The following is a 23,901-nucleotide window of genomic DNA, read 5'->3' as shown; positions in this document are numbered from 1 at the left end:
GACTAGTCTCCTCACACTGGGAATATTTTTGCTACTGCCTGTTGAGATGTGACAGATGTTTACTGATTTTGTTGTTCTTAACATTTGCATTGCACTGAAGTCTCTCAGGATTGTGACAGTGAGAGAGGTGTTTTGTTGTGTATTTCAATGAATATTAAAAAACGAGTAGATGAAAGGTTCTATCATTTCTAAATATGTTCATGATTGCTGGCTGAATAAGAGTGAATTTATGTGTTATTAAACATAAGTTCAGTCTAATATATTAGAGTTTCTACTCTAAGTTTTTGTTTCGCACTCTAAGACTACGTGCAATAATCTTCTTCATTACGTTATTAAAAACAGGCACAGTTCGAAAAACCTATTTCGTCGATTTTCGTAATTTACGTTAAGGGAAGGGGAAAGACTTTGACATTGAGACAGCGACATCTAAGAGTCGTGAGTTTACTACACGTTAATGTCGATAGGTGTTCAATATGGTATTATTTATTATTCACATAATCCTCAATTTGTGATAAAAAAAAACTTTTTCGTAGTTTTTACTTACATTTGCACTTTCCCAAACAAAGTAGATGCATGCACAAGCCTAATTTGATAAATTTTAGGCAATAATAACAAAATTCTACGGCACACCGTATTTATATTATTCACATTTGTAATTTGGAATTCTCCAAAATTCTGATAATATTACTCGGACAGGTTTGTTTTTACTTATGTTGGCAACCAATTACAACTATTTCTAATAAAAGCAAGGAAAACAAAATGGAAAACCTATTTTAGTACACAGCTTAGATTTTATTTATTTACACTGACAAACTGACACGTCGAAAGCAGAGAAATTAACACTGGCTACTATTACTTTTGGTATTTGAAAATGAGTAGAGTTATGGATGCTTTTTTCACTTTACTTATAGTTTTAGGAAAATAGAGTTGTACCGTTTATAATAAAACTCTGAAATTTTAGAGTACGCAAAAGTTGCTTCTACTTTTACCGCATAATGAACAAAACGGTGTTGCATACCTAAACCTATGCACTAACCGTACGATGCATACAAACTTTAGATAGATAAATTTCACAAATTTGTCTCTCTAAGGTTTTTATGCGTTGTACGGCAGAATATCCATATTCATTCAAAATGTATTCAATGTAAGCGAACTGTATAGCCGAGTGAGTAAAACCGCCGCTACAACGGTAAAATGCTGGACTGAAAAGAAGTAGGTTCGAAGCCCGCTAATGAAACAAAGTTGTCTGAGTAATATTACAGGCCTTTGTTTTATGGTGATTTTTTTTTTTTTTTCAAAAAAAGGTCATCCATCTTCGTCTGTACTACTGCGAAAGTAAAGAAACAAAAGTACAGGAGAGATGGAATATATGCAATTATTTGTTTGAAACGAGCAATAAATGCCTTTTTACCTCCACACATTTTCCAAGAAACATTTATAACTCGATTGTAAATAAGAAACTCGGTGAAAAGGGATTTTTAGGCGGCTTTAGTGTTTGAAAGTAGATAAAGTTTTAGATAACTCACCGAGATGCATATTATTTCTGTACTATACCCTACCCATGCTTCGTTCAAAATGTAAGCGAAGTGCGATTTATATATGAATTTGTAAAAGTTATAAAGGGTATAAAATATAAATCTCATTATGTAACCTTATCGAACTGACATTTTTTCAAAATCAACTTATCAATACTAAATTTTCTCGGAGTCTAATAATTGATGATAATTGACATCAAAAAGCTAGGTCAAGTTCAAGTATTACTTATTACTACATTATATCTGTCTTCGAAGCAATTCCTTTAAAGATTGTTGAATTTATCTTCTCACTTTTCATTTTCTTTTATTTACACAATTTTCCTAAAAGTACTTGACAAAATAAAGAGACTCCACCTAAGTTTTTACTTTAGCATTCTACTTTACTGAAGCTCTTTAGGTTTCTTCCATTCCACAGATACATGCGTGCAACAAGCATCTAAATGTTTTGTTCGAAACATGTGTCGTAACTTACGCAAAGACTTTAGCCAAAAGTACGAAACAAGGTGCTAGCGTGGGACCAAATATTTACGAACTCTGTATGAATAATGAACATCACAGTACTGCAATACTTACATAAATAATTACATTACAACGGCCTAGTACAGATTATAGTATATTACTTCCGAGGTTCCAAGTTGTGTATTTGATAAGTGGGCTGTATTGCCCACTTGTCAAATAACAACTTGAAACCTCGTAAGTACAATGCTTTACGTGATTAGGCAATGTAAATGAAAATGAAACATGCCGTAACACGTAAAATTCTCTTATTCAGATTTTTCTTTTTCGATATTTTTGGTTTTCTGAAAACATTTTTACCGCTAAAAAATTTCCTACCGCTAATTGCTCACAGAGTGCACTCAGAGCACATCAAACGCATCACACCTTCTTGACAGCTGTTGATGTACGAATGAATGAACGAACAAACACTACAAATAAGTGAATTGAACGACGAATGTCAAGAGACCTGATAGCGCAGTGGTTAAACTGTGCGCTACAAAGTAATAACAAACTCACATGATCGAGTTCGAAATCAGGTCTCGGAACGAACTTGTCTGCGTAATATTACTCGGACAAGTTTGTTTTTTTTTTTTTTTTATGAAAACGTAACTTTCAGCAATTTCAACTCATTCAACAGATTATAAGAGCAAATAATGTTCCTTTCATATTGACGAGTATTTACAACGTCGAAGTTCATGCATGATAAAATCGCATCGCACTTAAATGATTGCCGAAGTATCAGTTGATTGTATAATTATCAAAATATAACTAACTGGAGAATGTGTAGCTAATGGATATTATAAAACATGCAAAATCTTGAAATCAATTCAGTGTACAAATTAAAATTCCAACAATTCATTCTAGTGTAGACGAGTAAGGTCATTTTCAGTACAACGTTTCAGTACTGTTTACATATCATCCAAAAATGATTCTGAAGACATTCTTCCTAGAAGAAGTATCATTGGGTATGATTGATAAATGACTCTTGTAAGCGTGCGACACAGGACACTGTGCTACCGGGAGTTGCCCGTTGAGCTTTTCCAATTTCTGTAAAAAAAGCTTCTCGTGCGGCACTAGTCAGACATCGACCTGTACATATCCTGTCCGGAAATATTGTTAATTTGATGCAAAATATTTGTATCAGCGAATGCTAAAACATGTCGATCAAGAAGATAAATCTCAGAAACATATCAGATCAACAGACAATAGTTTGAGCGTTTATTTATAAACTAGCTTGTACACGTTTTTATCGCCGACTAGGTGAACTGGACGATCAATTTTCTTTTGCTTTAAATAAGCTTCTATCAAGAAATGAAGATTCGATCGAATACATTTTTTAGGAACATAGCAGCGAGCAGTTATGTAAACGATTTTTCCTTTCTGTTTTATTCGAATATTTTGGATCGAGTTGATTTTGCCATTTTTAGCTCGATGCCACAAGTCTTTACGCTAAAATGAGGGTATCATAAATCAGTTCAATTGTAAAACCAGTCAAATATACCAAATTGGTGGCATCCATGTCGATAGGGGTACAATCGATTTCAAAAGTTGTGGCATTTTTCTTGTTTCTTTTTTTCACTTGCACAGGTTCATTGGTGTTTTTGGCTGGATCCAGTGAAACTTTACAGTTTTTCTGTTCGGTTATTACTCCTGATCCTTTTTTTGCAATAGGAGTTTCGTTGGAAGTAGAAGATTTCGGTAGAGTCTTCTTTTTTATTTTTATTTTGGGCACTCCATCTGGAGAAGGAGCAAGGCGTAATTTACGTTTCTGAATTCGCTCTGATCGTTTTCGGGTTTGAGATAGCTCAGTACCAACACCTATTTTGGGCTCGTTTTGCTTGGCCTGAAACAATATAAGCCAATCAGAAATGAGTATGATCCTTAAACTCTTGAAACTACCATTTCTTGAAACTCGAAAAGATGAGAGTAAATTGACTGAACTCAATTTGTGAAAAAGAGTGCCTACTATTACATGTTAAATTTTGAAATTTCGAGCCAAAAAGTGCTTTAGCTGTATAAATTCCTTGAAAACGGCTGGTAGGAATTTCGCGTAAAAATAGTACATTTCGTACCTAGGAATAAAAGCCTTTTTTAGCGTGTGAGAAGTTTCCAGACAGAGCCGAAGGTGAGGTCTGGAATCGAATACGCTAAAAAAGACTTTTAGTCCGTACGTTTAGTACGAAGTCGCACTTTTCGGGTCCTAGGTATGAAAACGGAGTTTCGCGCCCTGCGAAATCGCGAAATCGCGGAATCTCGCGCCCATACATTTTCGGTTTTACATAATGAATCTTCAATTTTAAGAAAAAGTGGAAAAGTGGTATTGGACCAATATTATTGGTATTGGGTCCGAGCTCGATTTTGACCACTTTTTTGATAAACTGAAAATTGGAATTGGGTGCGAACTCGATTTTGAGAAAAAAAAGCCCCTAGGCGTTTTTTCATAAAAGAATGAACTTCATAGGAACGAACAATACTCCTTACATTTCGTAAAAGGATGAATTGGAACGATTAAAATGTCTTTTCTTCACATTTCGTAAAAGGAGGAATTCCCTAGGAACGAACAAAACTCCTTTTTAGTAAAAGGATGAATTCCCTAGGAACGAACAAAACTCCTTCCATTTCACGGTATCTGTATAAACACCAAAAATTGAGTTCGCACCCATTTCCACTTTTTCTTTATATTGAAAATGTAGGAATCTCGGGCGGCGCGAAATTCCTCGGCACCGTCTACCATAAAGTAAATTAGACAATGTCTAAATATTTTGTACTGCGTTTTGATTGAGAATCAACAAATTTAAAAAGGTGAATAGATGTTGCATTTAGGCAAGAAAAAAAGGTACTTTAAGAACAGGTAAGGATACATCTGACTTGATTACGAGGTCGGGAGGATTAACATTTCATCCATCGAAATTCCAACAATGTATGTTTCAGGAATAGGTGAACACAATAGTAGGGATACTTCTAAAATTTCGTATATTTAAAGAGTCATACAGAAAATACATCGACTCTTTTTTTTTTAAATAAACCATTTATTTATCATTCCATTATTTCTGCGTGGAACTCTCGATAACATGGGGATTTCATTCAAAAATTCACCTGCTGTGATGATTCTCGTCGTCTTGATGATGTGGTGAATTTTTTTGTATGTAAAATCATCAGACGTGGTGTGTTCCCGCGCATCTAATAAAATGGCGATCTGCGTGACCTCCCCAAAGTTTACAACCTTGGTTTACATTACCTTTGGTGTTTATATACTTTGGAAAATATCCACTGAAAATTTCATATTTGGATGTCCGCCTTATTCTTAGGTGTCATTACCTGTTATTTCATAAATTCGGTCGAGTAAGACTCTAGATATTCAATATGAAAGTAAAAGACTCCCAATTTAATTGTCTATTCATTCATTCATTCATTCATTCAATCAATTTTGAAAAAACAAAGGAATCAAGGAATATTTTGTGTCTTGGTTTAGATACTGTCAAGAAAAAAGTCAAGACAAAAAAGTACTGATCCAAATAAAAACAAGAAAATAATTATTAATTAGCATTGGGCAGTAATTAATGGTAATTAATCGAATTACTCGAACGGCGATTGAACAAATATTAAGTTCGGGCTGAAGTGTACGGTGTTATTGCATTGCTGATGGTATTCCCTATGTAAAACGAAGAATGTGTGACTGAACAATAAAATCTTTTATGAATATTTGCAGAGCAATTTTACGCTTTCGGGAAGCCGTGTAAGTATTTTGTTTACCGGGAAAATTCAGAGAAACTAACTGTTTCCAATAAAATGGTTTTAGATTACACACTCTTGGTATGACAGCCAATTTTTCCACCCAGCTTGGTTTATTGGACGAGGATATTGCACAATCCATTTTTTTAAATAGAAAGGTACTTGCTTATAAAGGTGACTAAAAAATAATCAGATCGAATGGGTCAGTTGGGAGTGTTGCTAGTTTGTCTCTGTTTATACAAATATTCTATAAAGCAAAGTAACTAAAATACCATCAGCCTAACGTTTCGTACAGCATTCTGAAGCTATTTAAATTGTATATTTTGTTAATGAGTCTTAGATGTGTCTACGTCTACATACTATATCTTTACTAAAAAAATGCAGACATCCATTGTACCAAAGTATGTCTGCAACAATTAGTGAACCAGGTGCGGACAAATTTTCTTCCACACAATATCATTCACGAAAGAATTTACTATCTTACTCTGTTCTGTTCATAGCCGTCCAATTTTCATTCAAAAACAATAAAATCGGTTTAACTGTCCACCAAATTTAGAGTAAACACATCTATTACTGATAATTGTAGAGTCAGGCATCCATTTAGGAAAAATGAAAAAACCCAAAATACAGCTTACAGAGAAAACTAAGGAAGTCACTTTTTCAACGATTACAATCCAATTGATGTTCATTATTCCACATTGGTAATGCATACGGAATATGTAAATTGGATTGTAAATGTGACTTCTTATTTTCCTCTACCTGTACTACGTAATCGAACTTTAGCGACCACCTAATTTTCTTCCAATAGAGTTTATAGTCAGCAATTAGTTACAGCTGGTCTACTCATACAAAAATACTGATCACACGTTTTATATGGTTATACCGACAGGTTTACCAAGAATTACCCGTCTAAAGACATAATTAAGCAATGTGCTTGTATAAGTGGACCAACTGCTTCTTAGCTGAAGAAAATATTGATAAAAATTTTGGTGACTTCAGCAGTGACTATTTCATTCTTCGTTGCTATTAATGGTGTCCATTATTTTGATTTAAAAATAATTAAGTTCACCGTAGCCCAAAATTTAATGTAAAAATCAATCATATCAAAACTTCTAATCAAATTGAATTTCTGTCAGGAACATGGATTACGGACGGGTGCATTCAATGGATGGATTCCAAGATGAAAACTATGAAGCACAAAAAGCTCAACGAAAGTCTTGACATAGGTTTTTAGATTCCAACGTACTATACGAACATACAAACACACATACACACATCTCAGAAATCTTCCAAAGTTAGGGAAAGTATTGCTGGAAATATTTTTTGAATCACGAAACTAATGTTCAAATCAGTAGCTAGCAAGGGGTACATTTATGAGTTTTGGTAAAAACTGATTTGGCTGTTTTCCCCCACTATATATTCTAATCTTAGCCGTTTCTCTTTGATACCTATTTGAAAAACTGAAAACAATTTTACCACGAAATTGATTGTGCTAGTTGCATGCACATAACCTAGCAATTTTTCACCTTAGTTGGTGTTTGTGTTTGTTGCTCACACACAAAACTGCATCTGAATCGCTCCAGATGGCGATTGTGTCCGTTGCTCGCACATAAAAATGCACCATTATCACCCTTGGTGGTGATTGTGTCCGTTGTTTACACATAAAAATGCAACTGAATTGCCCTAGCTGGCGATTGTGTACGTTGCTCACACATAAAAATGCAGCACTATCACCCTCGCTGGTGATTGTGTCCGTTGCTTACACATAAAATGCAGCATTATCACCCTTGCTGGTGATTGTGTCCGTTGTTTACACATAAAAATGCAACTGAATTGCCCTAGCTGGCGATTGTGTACGTTGCTCACACATAAAAATGCAGCATTATCACCCTTGCTGGTGATTGTGTCCGTTGCTTACACATAAAATGCAGCATTATCACCCTTCCTGGTGATTGTGTCCGTTGCTCGCACATAAACATGCAGCATTATCACCCTTGCTGGTGTTTGTGTCCGTTGTTTACACATAAAAATGCAACTGAATTGCCCTAGCTGGCGATTGTGTACGTTGCTCACACATAAAATGCAGCATTATCACCCTATCTGGTGATTGTGTCCGTTGGTTACACATAAAAATTCAACTGAATTGCCCTAGCTGGCGATTGTGTACGTTGCTCACACAAAAAAATGCAGCATTATCACCCTTGCTGGTGATTGTGTCCGTTGCTCGCACATAAAAATGCATCTGAATCGCCCTTGCCGGTGATTGTGTCCATTGCTTACACATAAAAATGCAACTGAATTGCCCTAGCTGGCGATTGTGTACGTTGCTCACACATAAAAATGCAGCATTATATCACCCTTGCTGGTGATTGTGTCCGTTGCTCGCACATAAAATGCAGCATTATCATCCTTGCTGGTGATTGTGTCCGTTGCTCGCACATAAAAATGCATCTGAATCGCCCTTGCTGGTGATTGTGTCCGTTGCTTACACATAAAATGCAGCATTATCACCCTTGCTGGTGATTGTGTCCGTTGTTTACACATAAAAATGCAACTGAATTGCCCTAGCTGGCGATTGTGTACGTTGCTCACACATAAAATGCAGCATTATCACCCTTACTGGTGATTGTGTCCGTTGCTTACACATAAAATGCAGCATTATTCACCCTTGCTGGTGATTGTGTCCGTTGCTCGCACATAAAATGCAGCATTATCACCCTTGCTGGTGATTGTGTCCGTTGCTCGCACATAAACATGCAGCATTATCACCCTTGCTGGTGATTGTGTACGTTGCTCACACATAAAAATGCCTCATTATCACCTTAGGTGGTGATTGTGTATACTTTGCCTACACACTAAAATGCAATATTATCGCCCTAAATGACGATTGTGCTGATTGTATGCACACTAAATATCAATGTTATCAATTTCGTGGTTAGGTCTTGGCTCTGTCCGTCTGTGTATTTTTAGGAGAAATAGAAATTTGTGAGTTATTTCCTGAGATACACTTATCATTTATAGCCCACAATTCAAACCCAAAACAATTTCCTTCGGAGAGGATATCAAGGATATTTTTGCGATATTCAACGAAACTAACATCGTTTTATTTCAGGATTGTATTTATGGACAAATTTTCTAGCAAGATATAATTAGAAATTGATGTAGTAGATGTTAATATTTAAAAGACCCAAGTTTTTACCGGTTGGAATGACGGCGCACAGCCCGACCACCTTTTCTTGGCATTTTGAAATAAATGGCAATCTCATGAAAACAGTTTTTATTTTATTTCATGAAGTCTAAGCTCAAGATCAACATATAAGTTCAATCATGGCTATAATGTAGCTCCTACAAACCTTTTTTCGCCTAATTACACTTTCTTAATTGGCTAAGTACCAAAAGGAATTTCGACGAATTGTAGGGTAGATATGAAACGGAGTAATCGGTACTGCTTTGATTTGAAGTAAGCTTTGTAAAGACCAAAATATTCTTTCAAGAACAATATTGAAATCAAATCCAATTTTATTCGATTTTGATAACTGTATGTTGATTCGTTGTTATGGCTCAGGTGAGATTAGAAGTTCCGCACCTTTTTTTCATGTCGACTTTACATTTCCAAAAATCACTTGCAGCAATTCTATGTTGGTTGTGGACTTATAAACAAGAGACAAAACTGTTTTTTGAACGCCACCCTACAAGCTATATTCCGAATACCTAAAGTATCGAATTGTCTTCAAGCTGATCTTGGCAATGCTCACAAATGTAAAATCCGAGACTGTATTTCGTGTATGGTACTCGATCTATATAAAAACGTTAAATACGGCCAGGTGGCATGTAGCCCATATCATTTGTACGGTGCCTTAAAAATGACAAATTCACGATTTTCCGAGTTATTAAATGGAGAACATCAGGATTCACACGAATTTTTAATCGTCTTTAACCAAGAGTTGGAAAAACAAGCGCATTCGGCACATTGGATTACAAGCAATTTCACAGTCAATTTAACAACACATATTGAATGCAGTTCGTGTCACAAATCTCACCAATCATTCAGTGTAATCACAGATTTAGCTGTACATGTGGTAGGAAGCAGTACTGTGCAAGCAGCTGTTGACTCATATTTCGATCGTGAAGACATTGAGTATCTATGTGATGCCACCCGAACCTCCAACAATGTAAAAAAGAAAAACTTCATAGTCTCAGCGCCACCGTGTCTTTGTGTGCAGCTTCGAAGATTTTCAGATAAAGGCAGAAAGATTACAGACACAATTGGAATTTCGTCGGAAGTGAGCATAAAGAAACATTTTTTTAAAACTCAAGTCTCACAATGGAAATATAAGCTGGTTGCTATCGTGAACCATTTTGGAGAATCACGAAATGTCGGCCACTATAACACCATCATTTTGGCTTCGAATGGGGTAAATTACGAATTTGATGATCGTTCAGTTCGTTCAGTCAGCTCAAGTCTTGTATCAGGAAAAGATGCGTACATGCTGTTTTACGAACTAATTGAGGTAACAATTTCACAAATATTTGGGTGGGTTTGGGTGATTTGATATATGTCTTCAATTTGATGGTAACGGTGTATTTAATTACAAGGAACTGCCAAATGATGATTTAATTGACGAATTATCTCCAGTCAACAATGACAATTTTGAAGAACAAAGGAGCGCAAACGATGATTGTCCTATCTCCAATGAAACTTATGACTGTGACGAAACTATGGCAAATTCAATTGAATATCAGACTGAGGTGAAGCTTGTAGTTTTGTATTTTTTGTATTTGATTTGCGATCCTAGTTTCCAATGCTTTATTATTTTTGGGCTTTCTTCCATCAAAACATCAGCTCAATTCAGCTTTATTATATTATCGAAACAAAATAGCAGCTTCACCGAAGCTTTAGCGACATTATAGTATGACACCCCAATACACACAACAGCTGAGATCGTGTTGGTGCATGCACTGCGAAAGGTACTTTCCTGTACCTGCAGATGGGAAAGTCACACCAATACTCTCTCAGCATATAAAGTAAAAACCTTCACTTCATTAAAGTTAACACCAATTTTTCTGTGAAAGACTTCCATGTCCATATCGCTTATTTTTGTCCGTAAAAAAAAATATTTTAGAAAGTTTTATACAATCTGCGATTTGAGGTAACATGGCCGCGAAGTAACTATTGCCAAAAAATCGTCAAGATTTATTACAAGAAAATTTGTGGCTTTTTTCTATTTTGGCAATATTTCACGAGAACCGAGACTAAAAAATTGAATTTTCGAATTGCGAGTATGCATGCATTTTGAAGTCGTTAACACTAAAAATGAACTATTTTTTGCTTGTGTGTACTTTGTGTCTCCCAGATACTAAAAGTTTTCTATACTGGAAAACTCTCAGACTAAAAAGTGACACAAATTAATGGTACTCACTTACACTGTTACACATTTCGTGTCAACGTTTGTGCTTCAAAGCTCCAACAAAATTTTTGCTTGACGGGCCGGCAAATCTATTCCTTTTTAGTCTTACGGAAAAACTAGAATATGACTACAGAGAGACAAAAGAATCGGCTGTTTCAATCCAGTTTATGTTCTTCCGCATTCTCATCATGACACATTTGAAATTGGATTATAATAGAAATCAAAATATTTCTCGTCGGTGGAAGTGTACATTTTAAAGACTAAAACCTCCGCCTGTATAAGCGCCACAGTTTTCTTCAGTACTTCATTCTTGCGCTCTATTTTCTGGTGTAATAATTTCATCCATGAAGTATCATAGCAATGAAGTTGGTTCACAAAAAAAATATAGAGCGCCGACATTAGTAATGACGAGATGTAATAATATCTATTACGTTTGAGCTTTAGTTAAACAGCATTTCCTGTATGCATAACTTAGGTACTGTTTTCTGTAGATCTTCTAATTATATAACATTTGTTTGTGTAGAACGGGAACAGAATTCAGAAAAATATATTCTTTACTTATCTAGCCAATTGATGCTTTAAATCCTGTGCTTGAAACAGAACAAGTTCCGAAAACTCCATCTCAAAATCGATTCCATCAGGTAACAGAATTCTTGAAGTCTGAGCTTAAAATCATCTAAAGACAAAGTAATTACAATTACTCTAGCAAATATCCGGTCGCAGAATTGTCGATATGGCTTATATTTTCAATCAAATGATGCAGCTGACACGGTTTGCATGTACAAGTTGTGAGTCTGGCACGTTCACATATTCAAAAGAGACACAAAGGGGGCTACAATCTTCGTTTATATTCGTGTGTGGTGATTGTGGAGAAACACTTGTATTCAAGTCCTGCCCAACCTATGACGATGCTGAAAACATAAATATATCAGCCATTCTTGGTATTACCGCAATTGGTCTTGGTCATTACCACCTGCAAGAATTTCTGGCTCATTTAAATGTACCTTCCATGAGCTATGTCACTTACCACAAATACGAAGAAGATAAAATCCAAAAAGAATATTTCAAGCTCTGCAAACAACTAGAAGCTGAAGCATTGGACGAGGAAATAAGGTTGGCTAGAGAACACAATGAAGTCGATGCAGCTGGAAATGCGTTGATCTCCGTGGAATTCGACGGGAGCTGGGAGAAGCGAGCGTATACCGGCAATTTCACGTCATTGGCGGGATGCGCTGCTATTATTGGACTCCGGACAAATAAAATGTTGTACTCAGAAGTTAAGAAAAAATATTGTCACATCTGCAAGATTGCCGAATCTCGAAGTGTTTCACCGCGAAAACATAACTGCAATAAAAACTTTGAAGGTCCCTCGAGCGGAATGGAGACTCAGATCATAATTGATGGCTTTAAATACTGCGCTACGAAAGGAGCAAGATTCAACAGATACGTTGGCGATGGTGACTCAAGCACATACAAAGCTCTACGGGATCTGCAATTATACAAAGATCCGTACATTCCGATTGAGAAATTCGAGTGCGTGAATCATTTGTTTCGAAACTTTTTTAAACAATGGAAAGCGCTCCTCAGATCGTCAAAAGTAAATCTGAAGGGCCGGAAACTTTTAAATCTTGAGATCGGTAAGACATATTATTTATATTCTTTATTCGACATAGAACATTGCTCTACACAATAATAGATTTGTTAGGAAACATCATTTGTAACAAAGTTATTACTGTTCAATGTCGTAACAAACCGCTTTCTACTTTTACCCTTCGGTGAAAATTCGTTGCTCCGCAAATAGTTATTTACGCCACCGAGTGATAAATGCTTTTTTAGGCACCAGATGTGTAGATTGTCAATCGAGACCGTAGACTGATAATGACAATACACTACACATAGTGTACCTAAGAAAGAATTTATGACCGAGTTTCATTCTAGTGGCTGTAATTCACGCCGTAAGTGCGGTCGATATTCAAAATGCAAAGTGCGAAGGTCTTTTTAACGTAGCGTTATTTTCATACAAGTGAGCGTTAAAACGTACTTTTCAGTTCATTTTTTAATTGAATCTGTTCACTTGAAATTTGAATTTTAGGCATACTTACGGTGTGAATTCTTTGCATATCTGTTGAGGACGGTAGATTTTAAGCAATTTCACAACTTTTCATGCAAAGGTGCGAATTCACGAGAGAAATTCCACAATTCGGCCCAAACCATGAACAAGGTTACATTTTATGACTGTGCTTCAAATTTCAATGATTTAGGCAGAAATATATGTAAAGGAATTCGACTGGCCGCAAAACACTGGAGAGAATCTAACGTAGAGATGGCACAAAAGTATTTCAATCTTGAGAATGATGTTATGAACGCATTCCTACATTACATGGGAGTCCATGATAATTGTGCGGAATACTATTGTTCGAAGACAACAACAGCAGAGGCGCTCGATACGATCTCTGTACTGAAGAAAACTGGTGTGTACTACGAAGTACTGGATTTGTGTCAGAGTTACTTCGGTAACAATGTAAAAAGTTTGGTGGCTGGTCTATGCACAAATAAAACGGAAGGATTCAACAGTCTCATAGCTAAGTCGTTGGGTAAGAATTTTACATTTTGGGTTTACACTTCCAATTTACGATATATGCGGTATAAGTCATACGGCTGAAGCGTTTATTGCATCCTTCACGCATTTCAAGCAGATATATATCACTCGTGCATAAATTACTATTACAGGTGGAAAGCGCGTATGCAACTCACTGGATGGGTCCTATAAGTTGAGGACGAATATAGCTGGTGTACAATACAACAGTAACGGTCACTCGGGATCTAGAATCCAAGAACATATTTTCGGAAAGAGTGCGCCGATCTTGAAGAAACTGGAACACAGGAGGAAACGAAAGTGTCTGGACAATACGATTGCAAAACAGAATCGCCCGAAAGAGTACACAAACGACGGACATTCAAACAAAAAAAAGCAGAAGAAACACTATGGTGACGGTCGTGAAGAAGTGGACATGACGGAGTCGCAATTCGAGTGTGCTAAGATCAGACATTTCAAGCGACTGAGTGATAACCAAACGGACCGAGAGATCATACAAATAGAAACTCTCGCCCAACATCATTCTTTCAAATGGAGCGAAACCCGTAGAATAATGCTTACCTCATCGTACTTTGGTCGAGTGTTGAACGTAAGAAGTCGCACCAGCTATACACAAATTGTGTCGGAAATTCTGTATAACAATGTACAGTACGCGAACACAGCGGAAATGCGCCACCAGAGACTTTATGAAAAAGTTGCTCTTCCGATTTTCACTGAACTATATCCATTTGAACCTGTTACAAAATGTGGAATCTTCATTGATGAAGAAATATCGTTCTTAGGTACGTTCATTATCTCATTTCTCTATTTCTTCAAATTGTGACAACACAAAATGTTGAGTAAATCATTATCGCATTGAAAATTTTGTCTTTGACCAACGCACTTCAAGCAAAAGTGATCAAAGTCGATAGCTGCCAAGTAGAGTAAAATTTGTATGAAATCGTTTTTTACAGTGTTTAACAGCAGATGTTTCACACACTATCAAGATAAAATACCATATTTAGAGTACCACTCATGCTTGAAGTGCGTTGCATTGACTATGTCGTATGTCAACAGTAACAATATTTTAATGAGCGGTTATTTCTATCGTTATTTAGGAGCCTCACCATTTATGCTTTACGGAGACAATGGCATTGTCGTGATTAAGTGTCCTAAAAAAGCATTCGGGAAGTGTATGAACGATGCATTGAAAACGATTTCATTCTGGACAGGAACCGCAACCGATAGGCGCATTAACTATAAAAGTCACTGGTACTATGAAATTCAGGGTCAATTGCACATTACACGGAAACAAATGGCATATCTTGTGATCTATTTGGGGGATACCTACGAAGTTGTAGAAATCGAAAAAAATGACGAGTTCTGGAAGGAGAAAATGGAAAAAGAGCTCGTTTATTTTTACAACGAAGCTTTGTTAAAGGAGATTGTGAATCCTCGCGAAGAAAGGGCAATGGATCTGCGCAAGTATAATTCAAAAAAAGAAATATTTGAGTAAGGTAATTATCCGGATTCCGTATCGCATGGGGTGGTCATTCACAAAAATATATACGCTCTTTATTCATCATTATTAGTGCGAGCTTTGTGAATGTCCCCTATCATTCAAAAGAATTTTAGGAGTGAAACATGTGTGAGACAAAATTTTTGCACTTGAATGATATTTCCTGTACAGAATTTTGTCTTTAAAATTTTATCTGTTTTCTTTGTCTAGGCTCACCTATGGACCTTAATTTTTGTCATTTTGCTCGAAATACGGGACAGAACTTTTTTCAACTCAGTCCTTTTCACAAATATCATATTTTAATGAATGTAAAATATAATTTCATAAAACTTATCATTGTCTTTACGATTGAAATTGTGATCTTTCAAGAACCAACAGTTTTAATTCCACAAATTCAATGAATAACTCAAATTTTCCTCCAATAATCTTTTAAAATTGAACTTCAGGTTGTATTGCTCCATAGGGTAAAACATGGAACATATTTATAAACATGGCAAACAAACGAAGTACTTGATTTCTGCTCGTTGAAACAATTTCAGAATTTCGATTTTGATTGATCGACCCATCCAGAGTTTTAACAAAACAAAATTGTCTGAGTAATATTATAATCACAACCAAATACGTGGAAAATATGTGTCCTGTTAAAGTTTGTCTTGTATGAAAAAAAACACTAATGATCGTAATTGATAAGTCGACTCATGAACTACAAGGCACTTGCGCAACAATTTCAATAACCTCTAGGCATCGAATTATTAAAGCGTAAAACAAACTTGTCTGTGTAATATTACCGGGACAATTTTGTTCTAACAATGATTTCAACGTGTATAAATGGATAAAAAATAAAATAAAGTAAGTACCTCGTTTCAGCTTTTATAAAAAATTCTAAAAATAAACAATTGAACAGCTAGATTCTCTCAAAAATATGTACATGAATCTATTAGAACCAACGTTGATAACTATTTTTTTTAACCACTCAACCAACGCTATGGTGATCACAGAGCAACTTATTTCTTCTGTAGACTCTCACTCAATTCAAAACACACACTCTCAGATCTATGGAAACGTTTTGTATAATTCACTCATTGAAACGCAATCACCGTTGAAATATCTGTGTTGAATTTCGGTGACAATAAACTTTTGAACAAACAGAAATAAAAAAAAAATCAGCCGCGATAGTGTCAGTTCAGACATTTGTATCTGCTTTTTCAAGCAATAACCGATTAGCCTGGATAAAAATTGTTATGTGGGCAGATGCATTTAGTATTGCAGTGTCAAAAAATATGAGACTAAACCTTTGCTTTTCAATAATGAGAATTATGAGAATTCAGTAATTGAGTAATAATTTCACGTTTTTTGTTCGGTCTAATAAAAAAACACATCAAACACAGGCAGGAATTATTTGTATCTTTTCGGCTCGAATATAACTGTTACAGCAGACATTTCGAAGAAAGTTGAAGGGTTTTGGTTCATTATATTTGAAAAGTAGAAACTATAGTATGTGTGCGCCTTGAACCGTTTATTTTTTACTATCAACCCAAAATTAAAAACGTTCGTTAATCTCAATAACCATTTCAATAAACCATTACGAAAGGCAATAAATAAGGTATAAGAATATATCATCCACCAATATAGTGAGTTTTGAACAGTAAAGTAAGCAATAGTAGCCAGTTGTAGTTTTTCAATGTGTCAGTTTTTCCTGATATTATCCGTGTAAACAAATGAAATCGAATTCGCGAAGTAAAATACGTTTTTATTTAAATTTTTATGAATTTTCTCATTCTTTACTACATTTAGTCGCATAAATGAGTGTAAATATAAGTGCAAACGAACATGTCTGAGTAATATTTTTGGCATTATTATCGAATTGCAGATTGGACATTGTAAATGTTAGAAGTGTTCAGGGAAAGTGTGAAAATTTGTTGTTGTTTTTTTGCCTGAAACGAGTAGAATCTGGCTATTTCATGCGCTTTATCCAACGAACATCATTACAAGGGAAAGCTGCGAGAAATTTTCTGCTGCAAATAGTAGTTTACGTGAGTCATCAAAATATAATGTTTACTACAATAGCCATCTATCGGCATTATTGAAAATGGATAAGCGTTGACACTCATCACAACTAGATGGAGTTATCTCAATGTCAAAGTCTTTACCCTTCCCTTAAGAGGGATTCTTTTGAAAAACAGTCTACCGAAATCGGGCGTGTTTTCTAGTGGAACTTTTTATAGGTACCTAGAAAGGACTTCGACCCTAGAAGCCAAAACCACTCTCAAAAAAATTCTTCGACGCTTTTATGGCTGGTGAAAGGTGATCGAAAGCCGAAAATAGAAAATCGCATATGCGATGAAATATGGGCACTTACACATTTCAACTTCTCATATTTCATCGCATATGCATCCAAACCCCATAAGACCCTATTTGGCCCAAAAGCACATAAAATTACCTTTCAAACCACCATGTTCGGCTCGTGTAACTGGAGAAATATTGGTAAGAAAAGTGCAAGTTTTCGGTTTAAAACTTCAACTGCACATATTTCAGTGTGGATTAATTTTAAAACCAATGAGTCTCTATTCGGCTCAATAGTGCATGTGATTACCTTTCTAATGACACCCCACACGACCATGTACGGCTTGTGTACCCGGAGAAATTTTGGTAAGAAAAGTGCAAGTTTTCGGATTTTGATCACCATTCACCAGCCATAAAAGCTTCGAAGAATTTTTTTGAGAGTGGTTTTGGCTTCTAGGGTCGAAGTCCTTTCTAGGCACATATAAAAAAGTCCACTGGAAAATGCGTCCGATTTCGGTAGGCTGTTTTTCAAAATAATCCCTCTAAGTATATAAAGGTCAGTTCGTTTAGTATGTGTCTATTACGAAATTTCAGGTGGTTTAATATACCAATGCAGGTAAGTTACGAAGGTGTTATCATCATCACTTCTTAGTAATTACATATGAACGAGATTTCGAGATTTCATCTGTTATCGACAACGACGACAAGATTCAAAACATCTGGCTCGTATTTTCTCTTATATAATGTATATGTTAAAACAAATGAAGTACAAGATTTTGATGGATATTGCTTTGGCTGGATATTGTTGTATTGCTGGCTTAGGTTGGTCATAAATTATGTGAAGTTTTGAGTAGAAAATAGTTTGACCAACAGAAGTAATAGATTTAATTAACGGGCATTTTGTTAACGAAATAACACATTCCATCTAAAGTGCGAAGGATTATCTTTCTTAAGACGACTGGTAAAAAATCCTTTAGGAGTTTTCATTACTTAACCATTTAAAAACAACAGAAATCGTAAACTGTATTGGAATGAAATTGAAATTGAAATTGAATTGAAAATTGAAAATGAAGATACTTGAGCCAAATGAAGAATGGAATTTAAAAAAAAAAATCTTTAACTTGTCAGGCAAGCTCAACCCAACAAGGAAAATTTTTATTTTTTTAATTATATTTATTGTTTCGACAAAAACTTGTCCTAATTTACGATTTCTACAATGTATGATTGCATGATTGCTGAGATATAGACCAGTCCCGACTAACATCAGCGCCACCATGCCACCTCTTAAATGTAACACTATGCAAAAAAAAAAAAAAAAAAATTAAATTGATTTGCCAAGCAGACAACATACCAATTTCAACTGTTAATATGGTAAGTCGTCTATGACAAACAGTAGGTACGTACAAGTGTACAAGTGCAAAAAAAGCGTTTCTCCTTATAATTTATGTAGAATCGTATACACCCAAAATATATACATAAAAAAGCGAAAAATCATAAAACAACATTCAGAAATGGCTTTTACAGAAAATTAAGCCTCAATAAATCATTAGATTTCTTTTCATTCCCACATACAAACACATAGCATTATGCGCTTACGTTATCCACAACCATTTGCCCTCTGTGATACTACACCAAAACATTTTTCCGTTCGTTTATATTTATGCTTGTTCTGTTAGTTGTGGCGCGCTGTCTTTCCTTTATGACGTGCAAGGCTCCCTCAGTCTGCTGTATTCTACAATAAATTTTTCAACATAACCATTCTGGGATATGGTGCTGCTAAGACGAGTGTGAGCGTTAATTTTTTTCCAAAAATAAAAGTGTATTTCGTTTCTCGTTTCGTTTCATTTTTTTTTTTGGCTGTAATAATGTGCAGACGTATCCATAGTTTACTGCTATTTTTCCTCAGTAAGTTATCCTATGCGTTTATTGTACTGTACCTTCATTTTCCATTTCCACACACAGTTTTGCAGTATGAGGATATGAGAAAACCATTACCGAATCGGGTAAATGTGTGTATAATGTGAATTATGCTTCGATGAAATAAATAAACAATTTCGCTGTTTATGGCTGCTTATAATGTGGCGAATCGAGGTGTTACATCGGCGTAATATCATTTTACCTAAAAATCATATAAATACATGCGACGCGTTCCTTTCTGTTGGATCCACTTAATTTTAACTGAAATGTTTAAAAGTTTTGTGCGCTATCGTAATCCTTAATTAACGTCCTCATTTCCTCCCTGGCTGTTCAAAAAATCCGTATTACGATATTTCGTTGTTCGTGTAGCCCCCCAGAATACGTAGAAATACATTTAAATTCTCTCCAGTTTTCGTTTCTATAAACCAAAAAATGTCTATGTGTTGTATGTGCATTATTTTAATGTCACTGATAAATCATTTTTATGTTCGTGGTAAATCAAGGAGTGCTGTTGTAGTCTAATGGCCTTTTCTATGCCGCAGTGAGAAAAGTATACTCCTCTCTCTATGTGTGTGGCTCGAAGGTATTACGATGGGTACTATGTTTGAGCTATGTTTCACTGAAGAACTAGCGGGAAAAAAAATTTATTTATTTCTTTTTCTCGTCTTCGTTTTCACGTTTAATTGTATATGGCGAATAAACTGAAGGCTGCGCTGCTCTAAAGAAAATTATTTATAACTTTTCATTCTTTCCCTACGTCTTTCTTTCTTTTTTTTGTTGGTTTTGATTTATACTGATCCCTGTCGTATATGGATAATTTGCGAACTATATTATGCTCTGATGCACTTGGTTGTACTTGTACATGTGTCGATAGAGCAATTCCTATTATGTTGGGCTACAACGGCTGGTTAACGAAATTAAATTAACAGCGAAAAATCATTTCAAATCTAAAATACATTTCCCCAACCGAGTGTCACAATACAACAATATTTTGTAACTCATTTGAGTGCGGAAATGTACGACTTTTCCGCACTGGTTTCTCATTACCACACTGTTTATTTTTTGATTTCCTCACTGTTTTAGTTAGTTTACTGGAAAAGTAATTATAATTCGAAATATTCCTCGAAATAAAAATCCTCCAACCTTCACTGGATTACAGTACAATATGAGTAGAAAGCTTCATCGTAGTGAATTTTATGGAATGATTTCTGCAAAAATAGTTTATCACAAATTGAAAAGTCCAGAACTTACATGCTGTGATTTCCCGTTTTCCCTACTAATGTTAGTTGTTATTTACATAACAACAGATAAAAAGTTGAAAAGTTGAGTTTTGGTGTGAATTTAAACCAATTCTCTTGTTTTGCCTAGGTGTGTAATAAGCCACTTAAGACCACAGGGAAAACAAAAGCATGAACAATATTTTTGTAATTGTTTTTTGTCGTTTTGACATTCGGTTTGGTTTAGACGAGTGCTTTTATGTACAGCATTGCGATCAAAGTAGTTCGTAAAAGTGACGTTTGTAAAAATTAGGATCACCCTGCTGTACATAAAATCTTGTTCTTAATTTACGCCTAAACTGTAATTTTGCTCATACGACGCGACGTGTAGTTGACCTCGGCTTCGCCACGGATTCACAATTTCCATTACCCAAAATTTCCTTTTAGGCACATGATATGAAAAAAGCTATTTGCTAGAGACTTGACTAAAGAAATTGAATTAAAAAATAGTTATTTATCTACCAAGGTAGGTATGAAGGTATTGTTTCGCACTAGATGTCGATTGTCGACCCGAGGCGAAGCCGAGGTCGACAAGACGTCGTGTGCGAAAAAATACCGGCATACCTACCGTGGTAGATACAACGTTTTTCGTAATTTCGGGCCATAATCACCTTTCCAATGCAAAACATGTCCTACATTTTGTTCCAAAATTCTTGTGTATACAGAAATTCATTTGAACGATCAAGAAGGCTGCATTATAATACACATTGCAATGTGATGTAAAGAGACGCGTTGAATGAAATCGAGTAGTCAATGCTTAGTATATACGCTTCAACAATACGTTCGGTATAGTTGTGTGACTATATAGCCGAATGGCTAAAGTCGCTGCTTTGTGCTCAAAAACCTTTTGGTGTCGGGGGTTCGATTTCTGGTCAAAGCAAGATTTTTATTTATAAAAATTTAGCCTTCGTTGAAGGTAATAGGTTCTTTAGCGTGCGAAAAAAGTTGATAACGCACTGCGTGCGAAAAAAAAAGTTCATATTGCGCTGTGTCCGGGAATATAGTGAAATAAATACCTTCAAAACGACATTAAATGGATGCATGGAAAGGTGATGATTATGGACCGGAATTGCGAAAAGAAATTTTTTCTACTTTCCACTGTAGTCTTTCCACAGACATACCAAAATAAGAAGAAGGATACGAAGTTCAATGAAACTGCAAATTATCAATTTGTCGACGTAGAACATGCAAAACCGAAGATTTTCACACCTGTTGTTGTCGAGGATATGATAAGAGTGTGTTTACTGTTCAACGGAGATAATTTCTTCTCCTGCTAACGGTGCGTACGTTGATGATGAAATCTCAAAAGTTGTTGTGTTTCGGTAAATATTAGACCATTCGTTCGGCATGCATTCTCTTTTATTTTATTTTTTTTATCAGTATTTACCTACCAGGAAGTTAATTTAAATCTTTTATGAAAATATGTAGTCACCGACAATAATGCCTAAGATCTCCATTCTTTCTTTTTTTTTACTCGTCTGTGAACATGTTTGTCGTTGCTGTGCAAACATTTACTTTTCACTTTTTTTTTGTCTTTATTGTTGCCGCAATTTTTTGTTTGATAAAATTTGGTTATCACCGTTGATAGGTATAGACGAAGGCAGCTTTATATAAAAAAAAAAAAATCCACGTGCAAATCGGCTCATTATTTTTTTAACTCAAAATGTCTACTTTTTATTAATTTAGTTCCTTTCGTACACAAAAGAACGGATTTTGTATTTGTTCACAAAAAGCCACAATTTGTATACACAAAAAACCAGCTTCGTACACAAGAAAATCGGATTTGTACACAAAAAACCGATTTTAAACACAGAAAAATTAGATTTTGTACACAAAAAGACGGTTGTGTACACAGTGTAAGTAGACTATAGAAGTAGTAAAATTTAGTGGTAGTGCTGAGAAAAGCAGGAGTTAAGGGCACAAGTTCAGTCCGATAATAAGCTTACCCAGGAGTTTGCCATAAAAAGCAATGATATTGTCACAGGCAAACCACGTGCACTTTACTTTCGCTTTTCTCAGCACCATCACTAAATGTCACTACTTCTTACAAATTTTCGAGTAGCGGTACATTGGACCATTCTACCACTTTGGAATGTCAAATAGTTCACATTGAAAATTGGAGGCAGTCAAAAGATAAATTTGAGGGTCAGATATCTGTAAATTTCGTTTTTTGTTATTTTAATTTGATTTTCTTGAGCCTTTCAATGGATTTTCTATGATTTTGCACTAATTTCAGGATTTTTTTCTGAAAATTTGGTTCTTAGATTTATTAGATTTATCAGTTTGGGACGATCATTTAAGATCTCGAAACACAGATCTGTTGATCCTTTGTTTCCATTCCCGGTCATCATGTAAATCATGTAAAGCCTTCCTGTTACCGATAGGAACCTGTCTAAGATGTCAGGTCCTATTGCAGCAATTTCCGAAGGAACCACCTCGTAGTCTCCGAACATCCTGCGTCTTAGTTGAAGAAATTTGGGGCAATCACATATCAAGTGTGCACCCGTTTCTTCTTCTAGATCGCAGGAACATCTCGGAGTGTCCGAAAGCCTCAACTTATCCATGTGCCGATTCAGCCCGCAATGTCCCGTAATCGCTCCTACTACTCTTCTAATGCGATTTCGGTCCATTTTGAGCAAATCTTTGGCCCATTTGGTTCTTAAAATAATAGAAAATCTACAGGAAATCCTAACAAAAATCCGCAAAATCATAGAAAATCCATTAAAAGGCTCAAGAAAATCAAATAAATGATTTCCTTGCTATTGTTTGTGTGTTCCGTCTCATTATGATTCTTACGGCACAAAACACGTAGTTCGTAACCCGTCGTTGGGACAATCTTACGACTAGTCCTGAAAAATTCAACTTTTCATCACTCGTAACGAAATAGTATGTTGTGTTACAAGTATTGTGATGTTGATTTTTTCAGCACTAGACCCAACTTTTCCTTACGAGCGGAGCGAAAAAATCAACATTACAATACGTGTAACACATCATGCTTTGTGCTAACCGAGAATTGAAATAGACAAGAGCACAAAAAATCAAAATTTTCATTGTAAACAATCACTCTTCAAATTTGATCGATCACATTGCTTTGCATTTTCTCAAACGAATGCTGTAACAACTCATACAAATTCCATATCAACACTGCTTTGAGTGT

General features: G+C 35.5%; 2 long non-coding RNA genes across 2 annotated transcripts; both read right to left on the bottom strand.

Annotated features, from left to right (window-relative positions):
• Window positions 1-3,253: 3,253 nt before the first annotated feature.
• LOC119085302 lies at window positions 3,254-4,005 on the bottom strand. Its single transcript, XR_005089269.1, has 3 exons — window positions 3,933-4,005; window positions 3,535-3,876; window positions 3,254-3,482 (listed from the first exon to the last, which is right to left on the bottom strand). It is a non-coding gene; the product is annotated as an uncharacterized LOC119085302 (long non-coding RNA).
• Window positions 4,006-5,042: 1,037 nt separating this feature from the next.
• On the bottom strand, window positions 5,043-22,566 carry LOC119085301. Its single transcript, XR_005089268.1, has 3 exons — window positions 22,556-22,566; window positions 17,822-17,831; window positions 5,043-5,095 (listed from the first exon to the last, which is right to left on the bottom strand). It is a non-coding gene; the product is annotated as an uncharacterized LOC119085301 (long non-coding RNA).
• Between the last annotated feature and the right edge of the window lie 1,335 nt (window positions 22,567-23,901).

Source organism: Bradysia coprophila, unplaced genomic scaffold, assembly GCF_014529535.1.
Source record: "Bradysia coprophila strain Holo2 unplaced genomic scaffold, BU_Bcop_v1 contig_94, whole genome shotgun sequence".
NCBI lineage: Eukaryota > Metazoa > Arthropoda > Insecta > Diptera > Sciaridae > Bradysia > Bradysia coprophila.
This window is presented reverse-complemented; position numbering and strand designations above follow the sequence as displayed.